Below are 20,752 nucleotides of genomic sequence, written 5' to 3'. Positions count from 1 at the left end.
CTTATCAAAAATCAATGATATGAGGCAGCTTCATGTGTTCTTTTGCCCCACGTTGGGAGGTTTTGGGAAAAATAAGAAGCATGCAACATCTATTGAGATGAATAGCGGTGTACTTGTATCATGTCAACTGCCCCGGATGAAGAAGAAGAAGAGTTTGGATTTGATATCCTGCTTTATCACTACCCGAAGGAGTCTCAAAGCAACTAACATTCTCCTTTCCCTTCCTCCCCCACAACAAACACTCTGTGAGGTGAGTGGGGCTGAGAGACTTCAGAGAAGTGTGACTAGCCCAAGGTCACCCAGCAGCTGCATGTGGAGGAGCGGAGACGTGAACCCGGTTCACCAGATTACGAATCTACCGCTCTTAACCACTATACCACACTGGCTCTTTCTGGGAGTAAATCCCACTCAGTTTGATGGGGCATTGTTTTGGAGTAGTCATGCCTAGGATGGTGCTGTAAAAAGTGTATTGCTTATTTCTCATCATGGTTGCTCAGTATTTACGTTTTCGGGCGACAAGAACTCTGTGCCTGGCAGTGGCACATGGCAGAGTATTCTGCAGTGAGAATTAACAGTTCGACATCTGAAGAAGTTCTCTGGCTCTTGGGGCAATGGAAATTACAACAGCTGAAGCAGAAATACCAGCATCAGCAACCCTCAATTTCTCACTTTTACTGATAGTGGCATTGATGGCTAGCTTAGAGGAGGCTAGAGAATACCAAGTGAGTAGCCTTGGGAGTAAAAGTGACAACCTTCCTCCTTGCTTACTTTCTGGTGGTTCGGGTGGTTTTGTTTTGTTTTTGCTTTGCGTCCTTCATTGATGTCTTGGAGCGACTTTTTAAAGCAGGGAATAAGCAGGAGAACTTGCAAGATTTTGCAGGGGGTGGGAAAAACATAGAAGAAGAGTCCCTGATGGTGACAAGGTCAAGTGGAAGGCGAAAAGTTAAATAAATACAGCATGTGCTTAGTGTACTTTGAGTTTCTAACCTGCCGCTTCAGAAGTGATTTCACACAGTACTTCAAGAGCTACCCGGTCAGAGTAAGAACTTCAGAGCTAGCTGGCTGCTTGTTTTCTTTCCTCGCAGAGAAACAAGAAAGAGGATGCAACATGCAAAGGAACGGCACTTATTTCAGCTGCCTCTGTTGTGAAAGATCAACTGAAATGAATTCAAGTTTCTCTCAAACACCAGCCCAGGAAGTGAGTTATTGTGACACTCTGTGACTGATGGCAATGCAAGATTAGAATGCAAAGGCCAGATGGTTGGAAGGCCCAGGGCAAAAACAAAACTACAAACATCATCCAGTGGTAACAAAAGGAAGGGGAGGAGGGCTGCTTTAAGGCAACAGCCAGCCATTCACCCTGTCTTTGAGAACTAGGAACACGGATGAGTAATTGAAGAGTTATTATTTTTAGTACAGAGCAAGGTGAATATAACGGAGCCAGCTACTCAGCTGTAATGTGGCCATTATATACCCTTGAATACTTCACAACTTAAGACAGAGACACTTGTATACTGTATATACTCTCTCTCGCTATACAGTGGTACCTCGGGTTAAGTACTTAATTCCTTCTGGAGGTCCATTCTTAACCTGAAACTGTTCTTAACCTGAAGCACCACTGTAGCTAATGGGGCTTTCTTCTGCCGCCACGCCACCGGAGCACGATTTCTGCTCTCATCCTGAAGCAAAATTCTTAACCCGAGGTAATATTTCTGGGTTAGCGGAGTCTGTAACCTGAAGCGTATGTAACCCAAGGTACCACTCTGTGTGTGTGTGTGTGTGTGTGTGTGTGTATACATGCATACATTATATATAATTTTTTATTATTCCTATTTTTTCCAACTTTATAGCAGGTGTTATTTTTATCTGTAAGCCGCCTTGAGTTTCATCAGGGAAAAAGACAAGGTATAAATAAATATAAGAATAATAACAACAAACAGGGCTCCCCAACCCCAGATTGTGGGGGGCTCAACCTTGTCCTCAAATACTGGGGGGAGGGGCTGAATTGGCCTGAGTTGGCACCTGTGATAGGGAACAGGGCTTTTTTTTCCAGCTTGAACTCACCAGAACTCAGTTCTGGCACCTCTCAGGTAGGTTCTAGCGCCATTCTAAGAGAACAAGGGAGAAGTTCATGGTGAGCTCTGGCACCGATTTTTCTAGAAAAATAGCACTGATAACGACAGCAATATAATAGAAAATGATATACAGTTGTACCTTGGTTCTCAAACGCCTTGGTACTCAGACAACTTGGAACCCAAACACTGCAAACCTGGAAGTAAGTGTTCTGGTTTGCGAACTTTTTTTGGAAGCCAAACATGCTCCGCTTTGAGTGCCACACTTCCATTTTGAGTGTTACACTGAGGTCTGTCTGTTTTTGCTATTTACCGGTATTTTGTGTTTTTGCGGCTCTTTTGTTTTTGTTTTTGTGACTGTGTGGAACTCAGTTCAGCTACTGATTGATTGATTGATTGATTGTGTGACTGTAGTACATGGATTATTGCTTTCATTTTATGGATCAATGGTCTCGTTAAATAGTAAAATTCATGTTAAGGGGTTGTTTTTAAAAGTCTGGAACGGATTAATCCACTTTGCATTACTTTCTATGGGAAAGTGTGCCTTGGTTTTGGAACGTTTTGGTTTTGGAACGGACTTCCAGAACGGATTAAGTTTGAGAACCAAAGCACCACTGTAATAGAAAACCTATGGCCCTCTGATTCTGTTAGACTCCAACTCCTAGCCAGTATGGCCATGGGAATTGTAGTTCAATAACACTGTTCATCAGCTGGTGGGACAAGACTAGCTTGTAGGTCAGAGGCTCTCCACCCTTGCACTAAATCATGATTTAGTATTAGTGCTTAAAAAAACAACCTTTAATCTATCTTTCATTATTCATATGTAAAGAAAATAACAAACTATCACGGACAATGCCTATATCACTGTACTGTCAGTAGCACAGAAAGTCTTAACCCCGACATCAATACATCAACTTCTGCGACTACAGCTGTCTTTACCATGGCAACCATTCCCATTTATTTTGTTAAAATAAAATATATTCTGTTCCTTATTTGGAGATGAATTAATACTGTTACCAGTGGCCATACTTAGCAATCCCAGAAGAACAAAAGCATCTGTACTGCGATATCGGTTATGTTCAGGCTTGCCAGCAACTCCCAGACCTTTGCGTGTTGCACATAAAGGCCTGTAGCTGGCTTCTATGCACATTCCACCAAACATGCTTAGAAGGCTCTGCAAGATCTGGAATCCTGATAATCAGGATTTCTGATCACGCAAAGACTTCTAAGCATGTTCAGTGGAAGCCCCATTCACCTTGCAAAGGCCTGAGATGAGCCAGTGCAATGGCGGACGTAGGGGGAGGGATATTGACATGTGCACTCCTGTTGCTCTGCAGATTTCTTAACCCCCCAAGAATTCAAGAGAACCGAAGTCTATATGCCATGTTCAGTCTTGTGCACATCCATTTAAAGGAGCACGTGTAAGGTGCTGGGAACACAGGAAATCACATTGTATTTAGTTACACCACTGGTTCCTTTAGCTCAGCATTGTCCGTGCTCCCTGGCAGAAGTTCTTCAGGTTTCAGGTAGGACTTAATGGATTGAACTGAGACCTTTTGCATTCAAAAGGTGAGTTGTACCTGCAGTAGACATTACTGAGCTACTGATGCAGACCTAGATTTACCAGTGAGGGGACGGTGGGGGCAAGTACCCCAGACAGCAGGTTTGGGAGGTGGAAAACTGCCCTGACAGGGATGCAGCGTAAGAGAAAGACGAGAGAAGCATGCTGCAGCCATGGCACACACTCGGTGACTTTACTAATGCTCTGAGTTGGTATAAGGCAGCATCGTACATTTACGGATGTTGAAACAGTTGAACAGACACCACATGGAAATATTTAAAGCCACTACCACCCTTAAATATAATGTTTAAACCAGCCCTAATATTGGAGGAATGGGCAATGGCTTCTGCACATCAGACAACTTTGATTACAGAATTCTAGCCAGAATGTCTGCCTCAGAGTAGAAGGGGGCAAAAGAAATAAGTTTAGCAAAACAAGCAGCTAATTATTTGTTCTGACTGAAACTGGGTATGGTTTTCTCCACTGAAATATGCAAGGAAAGTTTGTTTCACCTATTTCACTTATTCCTCAGGATCACGTTTCAGCATTGATATTCAACATGTGCTGCGCCTAGTTCTAAGCTTTTAATGCATCCCCTTTCTTTGTTACTGAAACAGAGCATACAGTGAAGGAAGATAATTCTGAGACTTGTTCCCCATTTTAATAGCTTGATCAGTATTGGCAGTCACTGATGAAAACCCGGGTTTTTAGAGGAGGGGAGGACGCCCTCACAGCCTCTCTTTAATGGCTTGCTGCAGCAGTAAATATATATTTAAGATACCTTTCCTGACTGATGCACCAGTGTAATATCACAAAATATGGCTGTGGGGTCAATAAATGATGCAGTCAGAGGGAAAGGCTTCCAGTAGTACTACATCCAGAAAGCTTACAAAGCAAATTAGAGGAGAAACATCTCAGCTCACATTTCCCAGCCACTTCCCCACCCTAGGGAAGAAGGGACAAGCAGGAAGAAGAATATGCCCCACCCTGAACTATCCAGAAAGAAGACGAGGTTTCCTCCAGGCTGTCACTATTTTGTGGGAAGGATTCAGTTGCTTAGCTGAAATTTAGGTTGCACAACTGAAGTGGATTCATGCGCTCTGCCACAACAGACATACTTTTTTGACTTTTTGCAGTTAGAAAAGTGATGGGCAAGAAGTGGGATAGTGATCGCTTGGCAGGAAACTTTATAACCTCTTTGTAAACAAATTAGTTTTTAGTCGTATGACATCCCTGAAAACAAATCAGAATGTATGCTCAACGAAGAGTGGAAGCAAAATATAACCTCTATGCAACCTTTGTGAAAGCATTCAGGATGAATGTTCAATAAACAGGCTGTCCAGAATAGCCCTGAATTCCCTTCCTCAACTTCCTTTCTGTTACACCATAAAAGACGACAGGGTGGGATAGTGGGGGATCTTGTACTTTGTTTACATTCTACCTTTCTGGAAGAAGAGCTTAGAGCAGACAACCAATCATCAAAACATTGTAACACTTTTCATCCATGCATTTCATTTAAATTCCATCCCAGGGGATTGCGGGGAGTGAGGCTGCTATGGGAGCAGATAGCTGAGGTGGTGGGGAACAGCAGTGAGGCGTTGGAGGGTGTAGCTCACCTGCACCACCTCGGAGGGGGGGCCTGGGGACCTACAAAATTTTGAGTCCACAACATATGGAAGGCCACAGGCTACTCATTCCTTCCCTAGGATAGCCTACTGCTCTTAGGTGTGGTGGGGGATGCTGTCCCCCTGCCAGTGCTGAAGTCATGGTCGACTGCCAGTCTGGTTGGCTTCTGTGTGGAGAATTGGAGTGTGTGTTTATCTGTGGGTAGGAGGGAGGGACACCTCATTTGTCTTGGGCACAGAATGTGATATTCAACATCAGTCATACTCAGAGCAGATCCGTTAAAATTCATGGACTTAAGTCAATGGACTTCAGTAGGTCTACTCCAATATGACTTAGTTGGATAATCACTCACTGCCTTCACCAATGCCCTCCAATTTGAAAAACAGCAGAATGCCTGAACTTCACTTCTGAGGTGAAACTGTGATGTCTACTTATCATACAGGAGCTTTTCTGTGTGTGTTGTTTAGAACAAGTAGACAGGCATGTGACATTTCTCTTTTTGAAAAAAAAAAATATTCTTTGCAATGGAAATAAGATAATGCTTTGCTATTATAATAGGTTGGGCTTACAGAGTTGAGTTGTCTATTATGGGAGCTGTCATCAAATGCATTAATTATTGGATGGTCTCTCAGTTCATAGTTAGAGGTCCGTTCAAGTCATAACCGCAACAAGGCAGGTAACACAATGCCATGTTTATAAAGCAGCAAAATGATTTTGTTGTTGCTGACACTTTTGACTTTTGCAGAATCTGAAATGAATGCTAATGCTGGGAATCAACAATGTCATTCCCAGTCCTGACAGCAGTTACAAGCACATTACAAAACCGAGTCTCATGATGACATAGAGACCCAATACTGAGTAGAAGAAAGGGCAGGATAACAAATATATTATGAGAAAAATAGCCGAGGAAAGAAACAGAAAGCCAATATTTTTGGAGAAAGTATTCTCAATTATCTACAGTAGTATAGCTGCAATCTCCACCTTCCTTTCTGTGACTGCAGCAGTAGCTGATGTAGATGCCCTTTTTTTCCATTGAAGGAGAGAGGAAGCTTGCACCATTTTGTGTTACTGCGTTTCTTTGTGCTCGTTTGGCAGCCATTTTGTGTTATGCCCTGCCTGCATGGTAGCCATTTTGTTACTGGCACCCACAGCACTTTCCTTAAAATTCCAAATGTGTCTACTGTCCCCAAATGGTTCACAGCCCCTTAATTATGGATCAAAGAAGTGCAACACATTCTCATATCCCTTTCACTGCCCTTTTACTTACTAAATAAATATGCCTGTGCTATAGAGCAGTGCTAAGCAGGGCAAATCCTTCCCATCTTTACAGCCTAGTAAAAGTGCTATTCCTTAGAAAATGATGACCTAGGCACTCTCCTAAGGTACCTCTGAGTAATTTGATTAACTATGATCGCCTCTGGACATGCAATTCAGTGTAGTATGCTGAAATGTTTGCCATTCACTAGTTTCTGAAGCCACTTAACTTATTTTGTTTTTCAGGCACCCAAGAATGATACCATGTACTGCAGCCATATGGACTGGCAGGAACACTTAACACTGAAATGTTCTGGAGCTAGTTGGTGAAGGTCCCTTGTATCCATTGGATTATTGGTCTGAGCTTAAATATAAGCATTCATGCATGCCTATACATTATAAAGACACAATTGAAAGTAAGCGTACACAGGACCAGCCTAAGGAATTCTGATGCCTGAAACAAAGGAAAAGATAGTGTTGTCATGGACTGGCTGGATGCAGAGGAGTGGAAAGGGAAGAAGGCTTAGAGCCAGGGGATTGGTGGTGGGACGACGATGAGTGGTCAGAGGGAGAAGAGGGAGCAGACTGGCAGAAGGAGGTGTCGGAAACTGAAGAGATAGCAGGGTTTTGTGAGCAGGAAGAGTCTGCTGCAGAGAGCAGTATAGAATCAGAGGCAGAAGTGGAGGTTGGAGAGGCAGAGATGGGTTAGGCTTCCAGAACCAGAGGAGGTATGAAGAGGGAGGAGCAAAAACAGGCATGATGACAGAGTCTCAGATTTCTTGGGAAGGACCCAGAGAAGGAAGAGATTTAGTCAATTGTGGGAAGGCAGGTACCTCCATTCCCCACAACTCCCTCATAGGGGCAAGATTGACCAGGACAAGTAGCTGTGCTCACTAGGCCTGGTCTCCGGAGTCAACTTTGTTTCCTTGAATAAAGAGTTAACGTCATGTACTCTGTGTGATTTATTGCTGACTTGCTCCTGACAGGTGCCCTTCTTCACTCCATGTACAGAAGCTGACTGGACTGAACATCTGAGGCAGCAGGCCATACGAAGCGGGTAGGCCAGGCCATGTGAACACAGGGGAATGGTTGAGAGTGGGAGATATTCAGGAGGAACAGCTGGGGGCTGCTGCCACTCCAAGTATCCGCCACCTGAGCTGGTTTACCTCATGGTAGGGTTGGCCCTGAATGTATGTATGTTCTTATATTTCTCTTGATTTTAATTATAGGCAAAACAATGAGATATCCAACTAAGTCATACTCAGAGTAGACTCAATGAAACCCATGGCCCTAAATTATCTAAGTCTATTGATTTCAATGAGTCTAATCTAACATTGGCTATTACTCAATGTTCTTTGCTAATTCTGCCCCTTAAGTAAAAGAGGCCCAGCTGTGGTATTCAGACTTGTGGGAAAATGCTGGTTGCTTCTGAAAGTCATTCCTTCCATTTCTGAAAAAGTTTGTTCTAGAGAGAAATGTATTTATTTAACAAGCCTTTGGAAATGTGCCAGTATATAAAAAAAGTGGGGGAAAGTGTTGACAATTAAGTTAACATTTATAAAACTGAAGCAGTAACAGCAATGGGAGCAGAAGCCGTATTGTCTGAGGACTGTGTTAACTAACGGCACTGACCTTGAAAATCCTGTTTTCACTCTGAAAATAACCCCAAGCAGAGAACTGCAGCTTGGCTGCCAGACCAGCACTGAGTGGGCAGATTTTTATTTCTGTGTGTGTGTGTGTGTGTGTGTGACAGAAAAGTAGGAAAGTCATTTTAGTCAGGGGACTTTACTCATTTTCTGCCACTCGTTGGCAATGATATGTGGAAGACAGAATAATAATAAAAGGAATTGGCTGAGGCAATTTTTTTTCTAGCAGCACAGAAAGCTATTGAATACCTCCCTGGTATATGCAGTATAGCACTCAGGAATTTAAACAGAAGATGAATTTTCTTGTCATTATTAGCCATTGTCAGGGATACTGCAGTGGAGAAACTGTTTTGCCTGTTCTGATAAAATATGCTCAGGCAGAAATTTTGCTGGTTTAAAGATGGAGATGGGAATAGGGCATGAAAATCTATATAATAAATAACCACCTGTTTTGCAAGATGGTTGGAAAAGGGAAAAAGGGACACGCATACATACATGGATTCCACTCTTGCTTGTGTTGTTCATCAACCCCACCTGCCCCCACCCCAGCTAAGCCCACCCCCTTTCCAACTCCCAACACTACAACCAAACCTGCCGCCCTTCACAGCTCCTTCAAACCCATATAATCACCTCCTTCAAGCCCCACATATCCTCAAAGCTCCTTCAGCCCCTCACAGCTCTTCTGTGTTCCTCCACCCCTGCTTTATTTAAAGATCCCCAGAGGGCTGCGTGACGACAACCTTACATTTTTATGTCTATAAAGGAAGGTATGTGCACGCATTTTGTTTCAGCTTATTGCCCAGAAGCTGAACAGTTTCTGGTGAGTTTAGGATTGGAGGTCAACACCATTCTTCTCACCCAAATCCACCTCAAAAAGCCTCTCCCCTCCTTCTGCCTCTCTCTGTTACCTGAGGATGCAAGGATTCACTAAGGCTGGTTAAAACTGCTTTGCTGTTTCCTCCCTTCCACCCATGTCATTTCAGGGACAATCTTTGCTGCCTCCAGTACCCTCCTCCTCCTTCCTCTCTGGGTAGCAAAGCAAGTCAGGAACTTGGCGGTTTGGGCTTTTCTTCTCCATAAGAAAAGAGCGGTGGGGTGGGCAAAATTAGTGACTGGCCTAACTTAGTGCCATGGGTGGTGGGAAGAATTCTTCCTAGGCCATCTAGTCCCATGTGTGTACTTTATAGACATGTGCACAAATTGTAGAGAGAAATATCTGACCTGCTGCTTTTCTGATTGCAAGCCACAAAGAAGGGGAATGATTAAGCTGGATCCCCCCCCAATGACTCATTGGCAGTCCTTTCACTCATGCCAGAAACAAATGATTTTTCCTAGAGTCATGCTGTCTCTGATCCTAGAGGTATAGCAGGGGTGAGGAACCTCAAACCCAGGAGCCAAATGTGGCCCTGGAGACCTCTCTGCCTGGCCCTTGGAACTCTCTCCAGACCACTCACCCTCTCCCTAGACCACACCCTTCACTGGCCCTGCTTCACACATATATGTGTACTTGAACTTTCATAATGCCTCTTGCCTGGATGGAGGACAAAGCTGTGTAGAACCTAGCCTACTGTGCAATTGTGTGAAGGTAAAATTGCACTCATTGCTCCACACACTGGCATGGGGTTCTTGGAAGGTAGCCCAGAATTTAACATGCCACTCAGGCTGAAAAAAGGTTCCCTGACCCTCTAGTTAGCCGTTGATAGTCTTATCCTCCATGAATTTGTCTAATCCCCTTCTAAAGCGGTCCATGTTGGTGGCCCTCCCCACATTCTGTGGAAGCAGATTTCATAGCTATTCACTGTTTTTTCTGAGACAAAGCATGCTTCTACCCTCTAGGAAGAGGATGAAGATGAATAAGGAAAGAACGGTTTGATGGTTCTCAGTCACATAGTAAGGTACCCATGGGGGTCTTCTGCTGCCCATAGCAGCTCCTCACCCTATCTCACAGGTGTGCTGGCCCTGACGACAGACCTATTCTCCTCTGTTTGTAAGTACAGAGGCAGAGCCCACTCTTTATTTATGGCATATATTCCACAGCTAGGAAGCTGTTTTTCATTGTTTCTTATTATCAGTGCTTACCTGGAGCAGAACAGAACACCAGATGTTGCGATGATTACCTTGATTCAGCAGCATTGTGCTAAGAGGATTTTTGACTGTCTGCAATGCATTATCTCTATCTTTACTGCCTCGTTTTGCTGATCCCTGGACTCGGCGCTCTCATTTGCTTTCATGAGGACCAAACTACATGCAACGTTTATCATGTAGTTCATCCTCGAGTGCAAGCTTTTCAAGTCACAAATTGCCAGATAGGGACCCTGAGGATATGAGGATAGGGAGATTTTAACCTTGCTATGGTCCTGATCCAAACAGGGGGCATTAGAAAAAACAGCTCTCATTTGTTTGAATGGGAAGTTGGCAGTTTATGAAAATGAAGGTAGCCTAAGCAGATGTGCTCTGCTTGTTAACCTACAGGATTGGTCTGGTGTGGTGGTTGACTGGCAGGTGGAAGGAGCCCAACTCCATTCACATTTTGTGATGATCTGCTTAGTAACTGTTCTAGAAGGCTGTAGGAAAGTCACAAAGTGGCTAAATTGGGAGCAGGAGGAGAGAATCAGGGTGTGTGACTTGTACTTTTAATGAAGAGCTACCCTTTCCCCATGTTCAAGCACAGGTCGGGTAAGTATTATTGACCTCCACAGCCATCTCACTTCCTGGGTTATTAGATGCAACTTAAGGCAGGAGCTTTTCAAAACTGGAGTGTGCATACCCTCCAACATTTATCCAACGAAAATAGGGACGTCATATTCCAGAATAATGATAATAGTTTTATTATTTACACCCTGCCCGTCTGATTGGGTTCCCCCAGCCACTCTTCCAACACATATAAAAACATAATAAAACATTAAACATTTTTTAAAAACCTTCCTTATACAGGGTTTCACATGTCTTCTAAAGGTTGTATAGCTACTTATTTCCTTGGCTCGGGGGGGGGGTCGCATAACTCCATATGCTCCAATATTTCTTAGATGAAAATAGGGACATCCTCCGACACCCTCCAACATTTATCCGATGAAAATAGGGACGTCCTAAGGAAAAGCAGGACATTCTGGGATCAAATCAGAAATCAGGAAGGCTTCTGTAAATCCAGGACTATCCCTGGAAAATAGGGACACTTGGAGGGTCTGGTTGTCTTCTCAGTCATATAGGAACATAGGAAGCAGCCTTATTCTGAGTCAGACCCCCGGTGTATTGTCTACACTGGCAGCCACTGACTCTCAAGGATTTCAGAGAGGAGTCTCTTCCAGACCTACCTAGTGTCAGGGGTGGATTGAGGAGGAATGGTGGGAAACCCCACCCCCTGCACATTCCCAAGAAGAGGAGAACAGTATAGATTTAGGACAGTGGTTTGCAGAAGGTCATAGCTCAGAGGCTGCAGAGGGGAGGAGCTGGGAAATATTGAGAGAACAGCAGGAAGGAGAAGCACCAGGGCAAAGACAGCTAACAGACTCAGTGTCTCTAGAAAGCTTTCCTGGCCCCGCATCTCCCAGGACCAGGTGTGCCTTGAGAATAGTAGAACAGAAAGCTCAGAGGCAGAAAGCACAGATCAGCTAGTGTAGGGGTGATGTAGAATGGGAGGGACTGAGGGCGTGAGACTTTACTTGGAACAACACCATTATCTAAGAGAGACTGCATTCCTTTGTCTCTCTCTCTCTGTGAATATTGAATAAACTACTTGGTAAGAACTCTTCTTGTTTATCTGCTTCTTGGCATCCCACCATGGGAGGCATAGGATTCCCGGAAACCTGATACCTAGAGATGCTGAGGATTCAACCTGGGTTTTTCTGTAGGCAAGGCAGATGCTCTACCCCTGAGCTATGACCCTTCACATAATTTCTCTTGCACCCAGATTCAGTCAAGGCTGCCACATCACTTTTTGATTAGGGGTAATACCATCACAAGATGTATAATCAATCATCAGTTTTCCATTTCAGGCTGGCATATGGTGATTCCATTTGAATCTACTCTTGTGTTGTATACTGGGTTGTGGCTGCAGCAAAATAATAGACAGAGCAAAAGAGAATAACTGTACGAGTTTTAGTCATTAGTCGCTCCCTGATTCATGGCTTATAGCATATGCCATTACATAGTGCTGAATTAAAAATAATAAAACAAAATGATTAAAAGCAAACTGTTGAATGAACCAGTAAAAGAGGAATAACCACCAGCATTGCAAAGAGATAATGAAATGCGTTTTGTAAGCAAACAGTTTTCAAACCCACCCCCATTTTCAGATTTCTTTTGTTTTCATAGTTTTAAAGGGTTTAAATAAATCACACAATGCACATGCCTTTTTGACTAGCTAGCTGCAATGTACAAATATTTGTCACCTTTGTGATTACAGCAAACACTATGGCTGTGTACTGGATTTGATCTATGGTATACATTCTAGCTAGGCTTCTAATACTTTGGTTTTAAATGACTCTCAAGCATTTAAAAGAGATTTGACCCTCTTGATTTTACCTTTTAACCTCCTTTTCGCCAATCCCCTCATGAGGGAGGGAGAATCTCTTCTGAAGTCAAATATGACTGTGCTGTGTTTTCTTGGCAATTGTACATTCTAGGGTTGCCATACATCCAGAATTTCCTGGAAGTACCCGGAATACTGCAGTCAGAAGCAGTGTCTGGGTGGAAATAGGCAAAATGTCTTGGAAAATCCGGATGTATGGCAACTGCCATGTTGGCAGTGTTGTTTTTGCCGATTTTCCTGAAAAATAGCCAACAAACATCAATTTTGCCAAAAACTGCAGGCAAAACTTTTGTGTTGGGATTTTCACTTTTTGAAATATGGCAACCCTAATTTCCATTTATACTGAATTTGATAGCACCATGGTCGCTGTTCCCAAACAGTTCAACAACATTTACATCTCACACCAGAGTCACTGCTCATTTGGTAAAATAATAATAATAATTCTCCACTGCTGTTCTTTAACTATAGTGCTCCGCAGGCAACATTTTGGACAGCCTAATACCTAATAATACCTGGAGGTACTGAACAGTAGAGGACAGAAGATGCCAAAAAGGACAGAAACAACAGGATGACACATGGCTTTGTGGGGATCCTGATCTGACTCAGGTGGGGAGGGATTATTGACATTGTGTTTTGCCTCTGGAAGGGGGAGGAAGACCCTCAAATCACCAAATTTGCCTTGTTATTGAGCCCACACAAAGAACTGATGCACACCCACACACCAGTATTTAACATATTTCTGTTAAGAGACTCATTGACAGACATCCAAATTCATCACCCTTTATTTGTCTCGCTTTGGAAACTCCTACCTTCTAACTCCTTTTTGCCTCCAACAAAAAAGCACACTAGGTTATTCTTCAAAACTGCTTCTTATTCTTTGTGTTATGCATAAAGGATTAGTAATTAGTAATTTATTAAAAGTATCAATAGACTAAGCCATGAAATCTTCCAAATGTTAAGAAAGTTTCCTTTTACTATATAGCCATAACTTTAAAGTTGTCTTGGGACAAGTCATTAAAAATATACAGGGGAGTAGGGAAGGTTATGGATCATATTCTCCCCTTCTGGGCGAAGTGTGCTCATCCTATTCAACCATTAATTTACATCTACTGGACTCTAGATACTCTTCCACAGTCCTGTTATATTCTCTTATCTCTCACTCCAGTAGCAATAATACTGATTCACTGAGCACTGAAGCACACTTTCGGTTATAGCTGAAACAATTTACCTTTTTAGACTCAGGAACAAATTGATATAGTTGGCAAAATTTGTGGGAATCTTTCTTATCTTGAGCAAGCAAGTCAGGTTTGTTGGAGCAGATGTCAAAGCATGGGAAGAGCCCTGGAATCCAGAGAGATCAAATACCAAAAGGAGCCAAAGAGAACCAAAAGGAGAACCACCACAACTGTGCCTTACAACTTCATTATAGCTTGGATGGAATGGGTTAGCAAGACATTCATTTTCTACATTGGCATTTAAAACAGTCTTAAGTTGAAAAAGTGTTCCTACAAACACTGGCAGTTCTTGGCCTATGTAAATTGTGATAGTTGGTCAACTGTACTTTATAGTGTGTGTGTATGTATGTATGAGTGGTCTGTATGCTATACATGCATGGGCTGTCACTACCATGAGCCAAAAAAGGCCAAATCTATGCAGTTTTGGTGCATCTGTATTGCATGTACAAATATCTCCAATGATATTACTGATGTCACAAGACTTTATCAGGTCTTTTGAAGGCATAGTGTGATGTCACCTGTGCTGTGCAGGTTTCAGTCCTCCCTCTTCTCCTTGGGTGCTGTCTAATGATGGCAGCCGAGCTTTGCAGTACGCACCACTGTACAAGCTGTTGCTGTCCAGGTTGTGTTTCACATGGTTATATCACATGTTCACAACACACCAGGAATCATGTGGTTTGAAACAATAGGCCCGGCAGATCACTCCCATAGATTTATTTATAGTCCAACATCACACAAATTATTTAATTTCCGTTTCCACAGCAACCATCAGAGGAAATCAGGCTGGTGAATATTACCAGTATCACCACATATACCGTACTGTAATGTATTCATAAAGCAATGAAAAGTCCAATTCATTCCTTTCGAGCATTTGTAGTTCTACAAGGATAGATCAGTGATGAATATGGTATCACTTGCTTAGGCATATGCAATAAACTTGGGCTCAGTATCTTGAGACTAGAGTTAACATTGTGGTTTTATTAATTGGCAGTTACAACTAGTTTATGAAAGACCTTCTTTAGCTACTCTGGTGACACACACATACACACTTGGGATCTTCTGAAAACTCCCATCCTGATGTTTCTTGTAAGGAAATGTATCTAAATTACTACAATCACTATGGTATGCATGTCTGTGTGTCACAAAGAGATACCAGTTACCCACAAAATGTGTTGCTGGACTCTAGTTAAGATAACACTTCATGTTTCAAGGTATCAGATCCTTGATCTGCAGGCCTGCATTAGATGCTCTCAGAAACACATTTAGCTCACAAGCACAATGTTGGAGATTGCTGACTTTGGTGACGACCATGTGATTCTCATAATATCTAGTCTCAACCCCATACATTATGGCGGTACTGTGGCTGGAACTCCAAACTGCTCTCCCTTTGTTCAAGACTCCACAATGTATTTTATGGGCTTACCAACTAGAGTAGGGATAGAGAAACTGGCTTGTTGGAGTTGGAGTTGAACAACATCTGGAAGGCCACTGCTTCCCCATCTTGTGTGGAATGTCTCTACACCAGTGCTATGCTTTTCCTGGGTTTGTGTCGGTAGAGACATCGGTGGGTGATACAAACATCATGGCTGTTCAACCAGCAATGAGAGAATACAGCTTTTGGTCACAGCCACACAGCCCCAGCTATGTGTGACCCAGCTTTCAGTGGAATAATGGAGGGAAATAAAATTGCAACCCTCAACCAGATTACCAGAACGCTATCAGAGTTGGAAATTTTCTTCATTTATTTAATAGTATTTTAAAGCTTCTTTTCTGGGCAAACCCATGCAAAGCAGTTTACAGCACATAAGACCCCCAGCAATGAGTGAGCAGTTAACGATCAATAAACGAATCGGTGAAAACAAAACACGACGATACAATCCAGCCAACGAAGCAATCACATATCTGGAAGTCTAGTATAAAAACGTATGTTTTCAGAGCCTTCCAAAATCCCTTTGGTGTAATAACATGATGCAGATCTGAAGCAAGAAAATTCCAAAGCCATGGGGCCACCACAGAAAAGCCCATTCTCTTGTGGCAACCCACTCACTCATTTAGGTGGTGAGCACTTAAAGCGAGCCTCTGGTGCTGATGTCATTGTGTGGGCAGGAGGTTTTTTTGGTTGCAGAACAAATTTCTGCCTATAGTGTTCACCTAGTGCAGTTTTTTAGCTGAAGATAAACACAAGAAAAGGAGGACGAGCCATCTGTGTAGGACGTTATTGCTACAAACACACAAACCTGCATTTGCTAAAGATGTCTTTCTTACCTCCCTGACCACAAAAAGAAATGATTGTTTCAGATAGCTGTATGTACAAGAACGTCCTTTTTCTCTCTAAATACCATCAACAACACTTTCAAGTGATTTACTGTACCTTGTAATTGGTTTGCAGAATATGAATATTTTACTGCCACTGTGACAAGTCTCCACAGCATCCATAATAGTGGCATTCAGCAGGACATGATTAATTATTTTTATGTTTTGCTCTGTTGTGAAGTAAAATGGTTCAATTTTTTAAATATATTATTCTGCCACAGAGAATGTACAAACGGAGTATGTCATTGCAGGTCCAAATGTGTGGCTTCCTTGGTGAATCCAAACTAAGGCAGTCGATCCCATATGGGCTCCTTAGGGTGGAAGGATGCGACACAGAAAATAATCATAGAATCATAGAATCGTGGAGTTGGGTCAATGAAGTTCATATAGTCCAACACTCTGCAACGCAGGAACCTTTTTGCCTCCTTCCTCTGTTGTTTCATGTGTTTATTTTAAGTGGTTAAGTCCCATGGGGTACGCACCTGTTATGACTGTTCTTTGAAATGTGCTGCGTACATAAATGATGCTCATATTTTGCATGTATGTAAGGCCTGGTTGTGTGAGTTGGCATACTGGCTGAATTGGTTCATACATGCAGTACAGAGGCAATTCAGTTTGAGCCAGGCTGCATACATGATAGTGGGACAGGGATGCATGCCTCAGTTGCCAATGTACACAATGGAGATACCAACAACATGTTTCAAATTGTTCTGAACAGGGAGGTGGGATATTCGGAACACTGATAATTCTGTGTAAGTTACTGGTCGTATGTAGAACTTACATACAGCATCTTTTTTTAGTTTGTGTCTAGTTTGAAAAACCATTTTTATTTTATGTAACTGCAAAGTATTTCACTCTAAGAATGTCGGGGGCAAGTACATAAACCCACATTCAAGTGTGTTCTATAAAAACAGCTAATACTTCCATTAGTGTAATTGCATTTTCCAAATAATAATGAATGTTCAGCTGACACTTCAAGATGTTGATGACTAACCAGGGAAAACATTTATGTGCAAAGCTCTTTTCCTGATTTTACAGTCTAATGTTGCTCTATGCTTGGTCTTTCTTTCCTTCCTATGGAATCTTCTTAATAGATATAACACATATTTTCTCACCATGTGTTTTCATTGCTACTCTCTTGTGTAGCTGTACTTCATATGGCCACATATCCTCCTGTAGCCCCTACTTTTACCCTGGAATGCTGCTCTCTTGGGTCAACAAAGCTTCCTTAGAATGTAGCAATTCTTGGAATTCTAGAACACCTTTGAGAAGTAAGCAGTTGGTTCCTTTGTTCCTTTATCTGCAGCATTAGGTGCAGGCAGCCATTTTAAAAAATGCATCTTTCCACAGTGGGAAGCGATAACAGCAGGTGGGGAAAACCTCTCATGAGGAGAGCAGCACATGCACTCATTGTTATTGTTCTTGGGAAGGTAAAATTGTGTAGACATAGTGATTGTGAGGCAGCCAAATGGGATTCCTACAGAAATTTGACTGAATAACTTGTACTATTAGCATCCCTTTAGGAATGTGAAAAGCTGATTAAGAGGAAACAGACTGACTTTGCCACCTTGCTTTTTCTAGTTCCAGCTCAGCATCTGAATAAGTAGGTTGTTGCCCACAAAAGCTTGTGCTTGTAACAAAAACTTGCAATAAAAAGCTCATTATAAACTAGTCTCAAGGTGCTGTCAAATACATTTATGTTTTGAAGCATAAACTATTATTTGAAACCATAGTCTGAGGACAGTTTGTAAACCGTGGGTTTGGAGGTTATTCCTAACCCTACTAATAGTTTTATTATTAGTGTATCTTTATATATTATAAATACATGCATATACATTTTTATATTACATTTATATTATAATATATTGTAATTATATGTCAGGCTTCAGGGAATTAACTTCCTCCCCCCTTTGGCAGTAGATAAGCAGAACAAAGGAAAAGGAGTCTCCTTACCAGTTAGAAACTTAAAGATCACAGTGAGAGAACAAATAACCCCCTTCCTAGGAACGGTGGTGCTCCCAATTAAGGGTTCCACCCACTTCCTCCATAGTCACCCCCGTCACTACCGCATCTTGTCACCGGAGCTTGTAACCACTGTGCTTTCTGTGCTTTCTGTTCTGCCACTTTCTGAGCTATTCTTGACCTTGGGGAGAGCGGGGGAATGCTTTCCAGAGACAGTGAATCTGTTAATTCTCTCTCCGAGTGCTTCTTCTCCACCCAGTATTTCCCAGCTTCTGCCTTCTGAACTATGTCCCTCTGCAAACCAGGGTTCCAAATCTATACTGTCCTCCTGCTCCTGGGAAGATTCAGGGGGTGGGGGAGGCTCCCAGCATTCATCCTCAGTGCAGCCCTCCTCAGCACGGTCCCTGACATTATATTATCTAATATAATAACAAATCTAATAATCTAATTTACCATCTATATTATGTTTAGCGCAACACGGAAATTAAGGGAAGCGGAATACACAAGAAGGAAGGAGGAAGGATGCAAAGACTGAATGCATTAGGCCAACGAGAGCTCTCCAAACTGATTCGCCACTTATTTTTTTGCTATGAAGAATTAATGAAGGCAATCCTGCCGTTGAATTCACAGTTCTGTAGCCCATGGAAGGGATTCATTGAGATCTATGAAATGATGGTATTAAAATACCAGTCTCCTCTAGCTATAACAAGTTTCATGAAGTTAAGTGAAATTACTGAAGACTCAGTCATAAAGCAGCAAAATTGGAGCTGAAACCTGGATTCAGTGGATTCCGTTGTCCCACTAGCATATATAAGGGCACCATTTAACTACCCTGAAACCATGGTCATATGTGTGAAACAAATTCCTGGCTTATTACTTTCAAAGAATCAAGAATGCAGTGTTGAAATGTATTTTCTTCATATTTTTGGAAACATACCACTTCATATGTACTTATAGCAAGAGTGTATTTGTCTGTAAGGAATGAAGGTAAGGTTGGAAGTAATTCAGTGCAAGGGAATATTAACATTTGGAGGAGGAGGAGGAGGAGGAGGAGAAGGAGGAGGAGGAGGAGGAGGAGAAGAAGAAGAAGAAGAAGGAGAAGAAGAAGAAGAAGAAGAAGATCAGCCTCTTTACAGATAGGCGTCAGGCTAATACAAAAGGAAGAAGAAAAGCAAATAAAGACCATAAACAGAGGAAAAAGACTACATTTTTTAAATTACTGAGTTGTGTGTAGAATGTGGGACAAAATCTAGGAGAGAGGGGAAAAGGTTGAGCTTTCTTTGGTTTTTAGTATTATCATGACTGAAGGAACTTCATGTGATTTTTGGCCACTTGGTTGGTAGAATGCATATTTTCTATCCTGTTAGAGCAACCCCAATGAATAGGCTTATTTAACCCATTGTTGTTGTTTAGTTGTTTAGTCGTGTCCGACTCTTTGTGATCCCATGGACCAGAGCATGCCAGGCACTCCTGTCTTCCACTGCCTCCCGCAGTTTGGTCAAACTCATGCTGGTAGCTTGGAGAACACTGTCCAACCATCTTGTCCTCTGTCATCCCCTTCTCCTTGTACCCTCCATCTTTCCCAACATCAGGGTCTTTTCCAGGGAGTGCTCTCTTCTCATGAGGTGGCCAAAGTATTGGAGCCTCCGCTTCAGGATCTGTCCTTCCAGTGAGCACTCAGAGCTGATTTCCTTAAGAATGGAGAGGTTTGATCTTCTTGCAGTCCATGGGACTCTCAAGAGTCTCCTCCAACACCATAATTCAAAAGCATCAATTCTTTGGAGAACAGCCTTCTTTATGGTCCAGCTCTCACTTCCATACATCACTACTGGGAAAACCATAGCTTTTACTATACGGGCCTTTGTTGGCAAGTTTAACCCATTAGGGAAAAATAACTCGGTAGAGAACTAGAAGGAATGATCTGAAGCTTGTTGTGCTGGGAGCTCAAGAATATATAATCCTTATCACGTCGTCCAGTACATTGATTGATAAAAGCAATGTTCAGACTAGTTGACTAGGAAGTTTTCAAGCAAGACTTGTCCAATTTTCAATCCATACCCTCCAACATTTCTCTGATGAAAATAGGGACATCCTAAGGAAAAGCGGGACACTCTGGGATTAAATCAGAAACTGGGACGGCTTCTGTAAATCCGGGACTGTCCCTGGAAAAGAAGGACACTTGTAGGGGCTGTCAATCTGGGCAGAAAAGGAATGGCTAGCCATGCATTCTGCGGCTATTTGAATTGCCCATGGGTTTCACTTTCTTGCACTCTGGCAAGAGAGATTTATGCAGTGAAGCAAGCTTCTGAGCACAAAGCCATTGCAGAACCCGGTGTGCATCTGAATATACATATGCTTCTGAACTGAGATGCTAATCTTGAACTAATACCATGTGCCTTTTGAGACAGATAGTGGCATGCATACCATCTAAGGATACTAGTGGTTCCATGCAAAAATCACCCATGATTATTGTGGCACCTATTTCTGGAATTTTTGATCATAGTAATTGCAGTATATAATATCCACAATCACCTGCATTATGTTTATCTATACAA

General features: G+C 42.4%; 1 long non-coding RNA gene across 1 annotated transcript; it reads left to right on the top strand.

Moving 5' to 3' along the window:
* Positions 1-17,547: 17,547 nt before the first annotated feature.
* LOC310658285 lies at positions 17,548-19,397 on the top strand. The gene is made up of 3 exons (XR_014502182.1): positions 17,548-17,665; positions 17,759-17,838; positions 18,669-19,397. It is a non-coding gene; the product is annotated as an uncharacterized lncRNA (long non-coding RNA).
* The last annotated feature ends 1,355 nt before the right edge of the window (positions 19,398-20,752 follow it).

The sequence above is a fragment of the Podarcis tiliguerta genome, assembly GCF_965153285.1.
Source record: "Podarcis tiliguerta genome assembly, chromosome: 10".
In the NCBI taxonomy this organism is placed as follows: Eukaryota; Metazoa; Chordata; class Lepidosauria; order Squamata; family Lacertidae; genus Podarcis; species Podarcis tiliguerta.
This window is presented reverse-complemented; position numbering and strand designations above follow the sequence as displayed.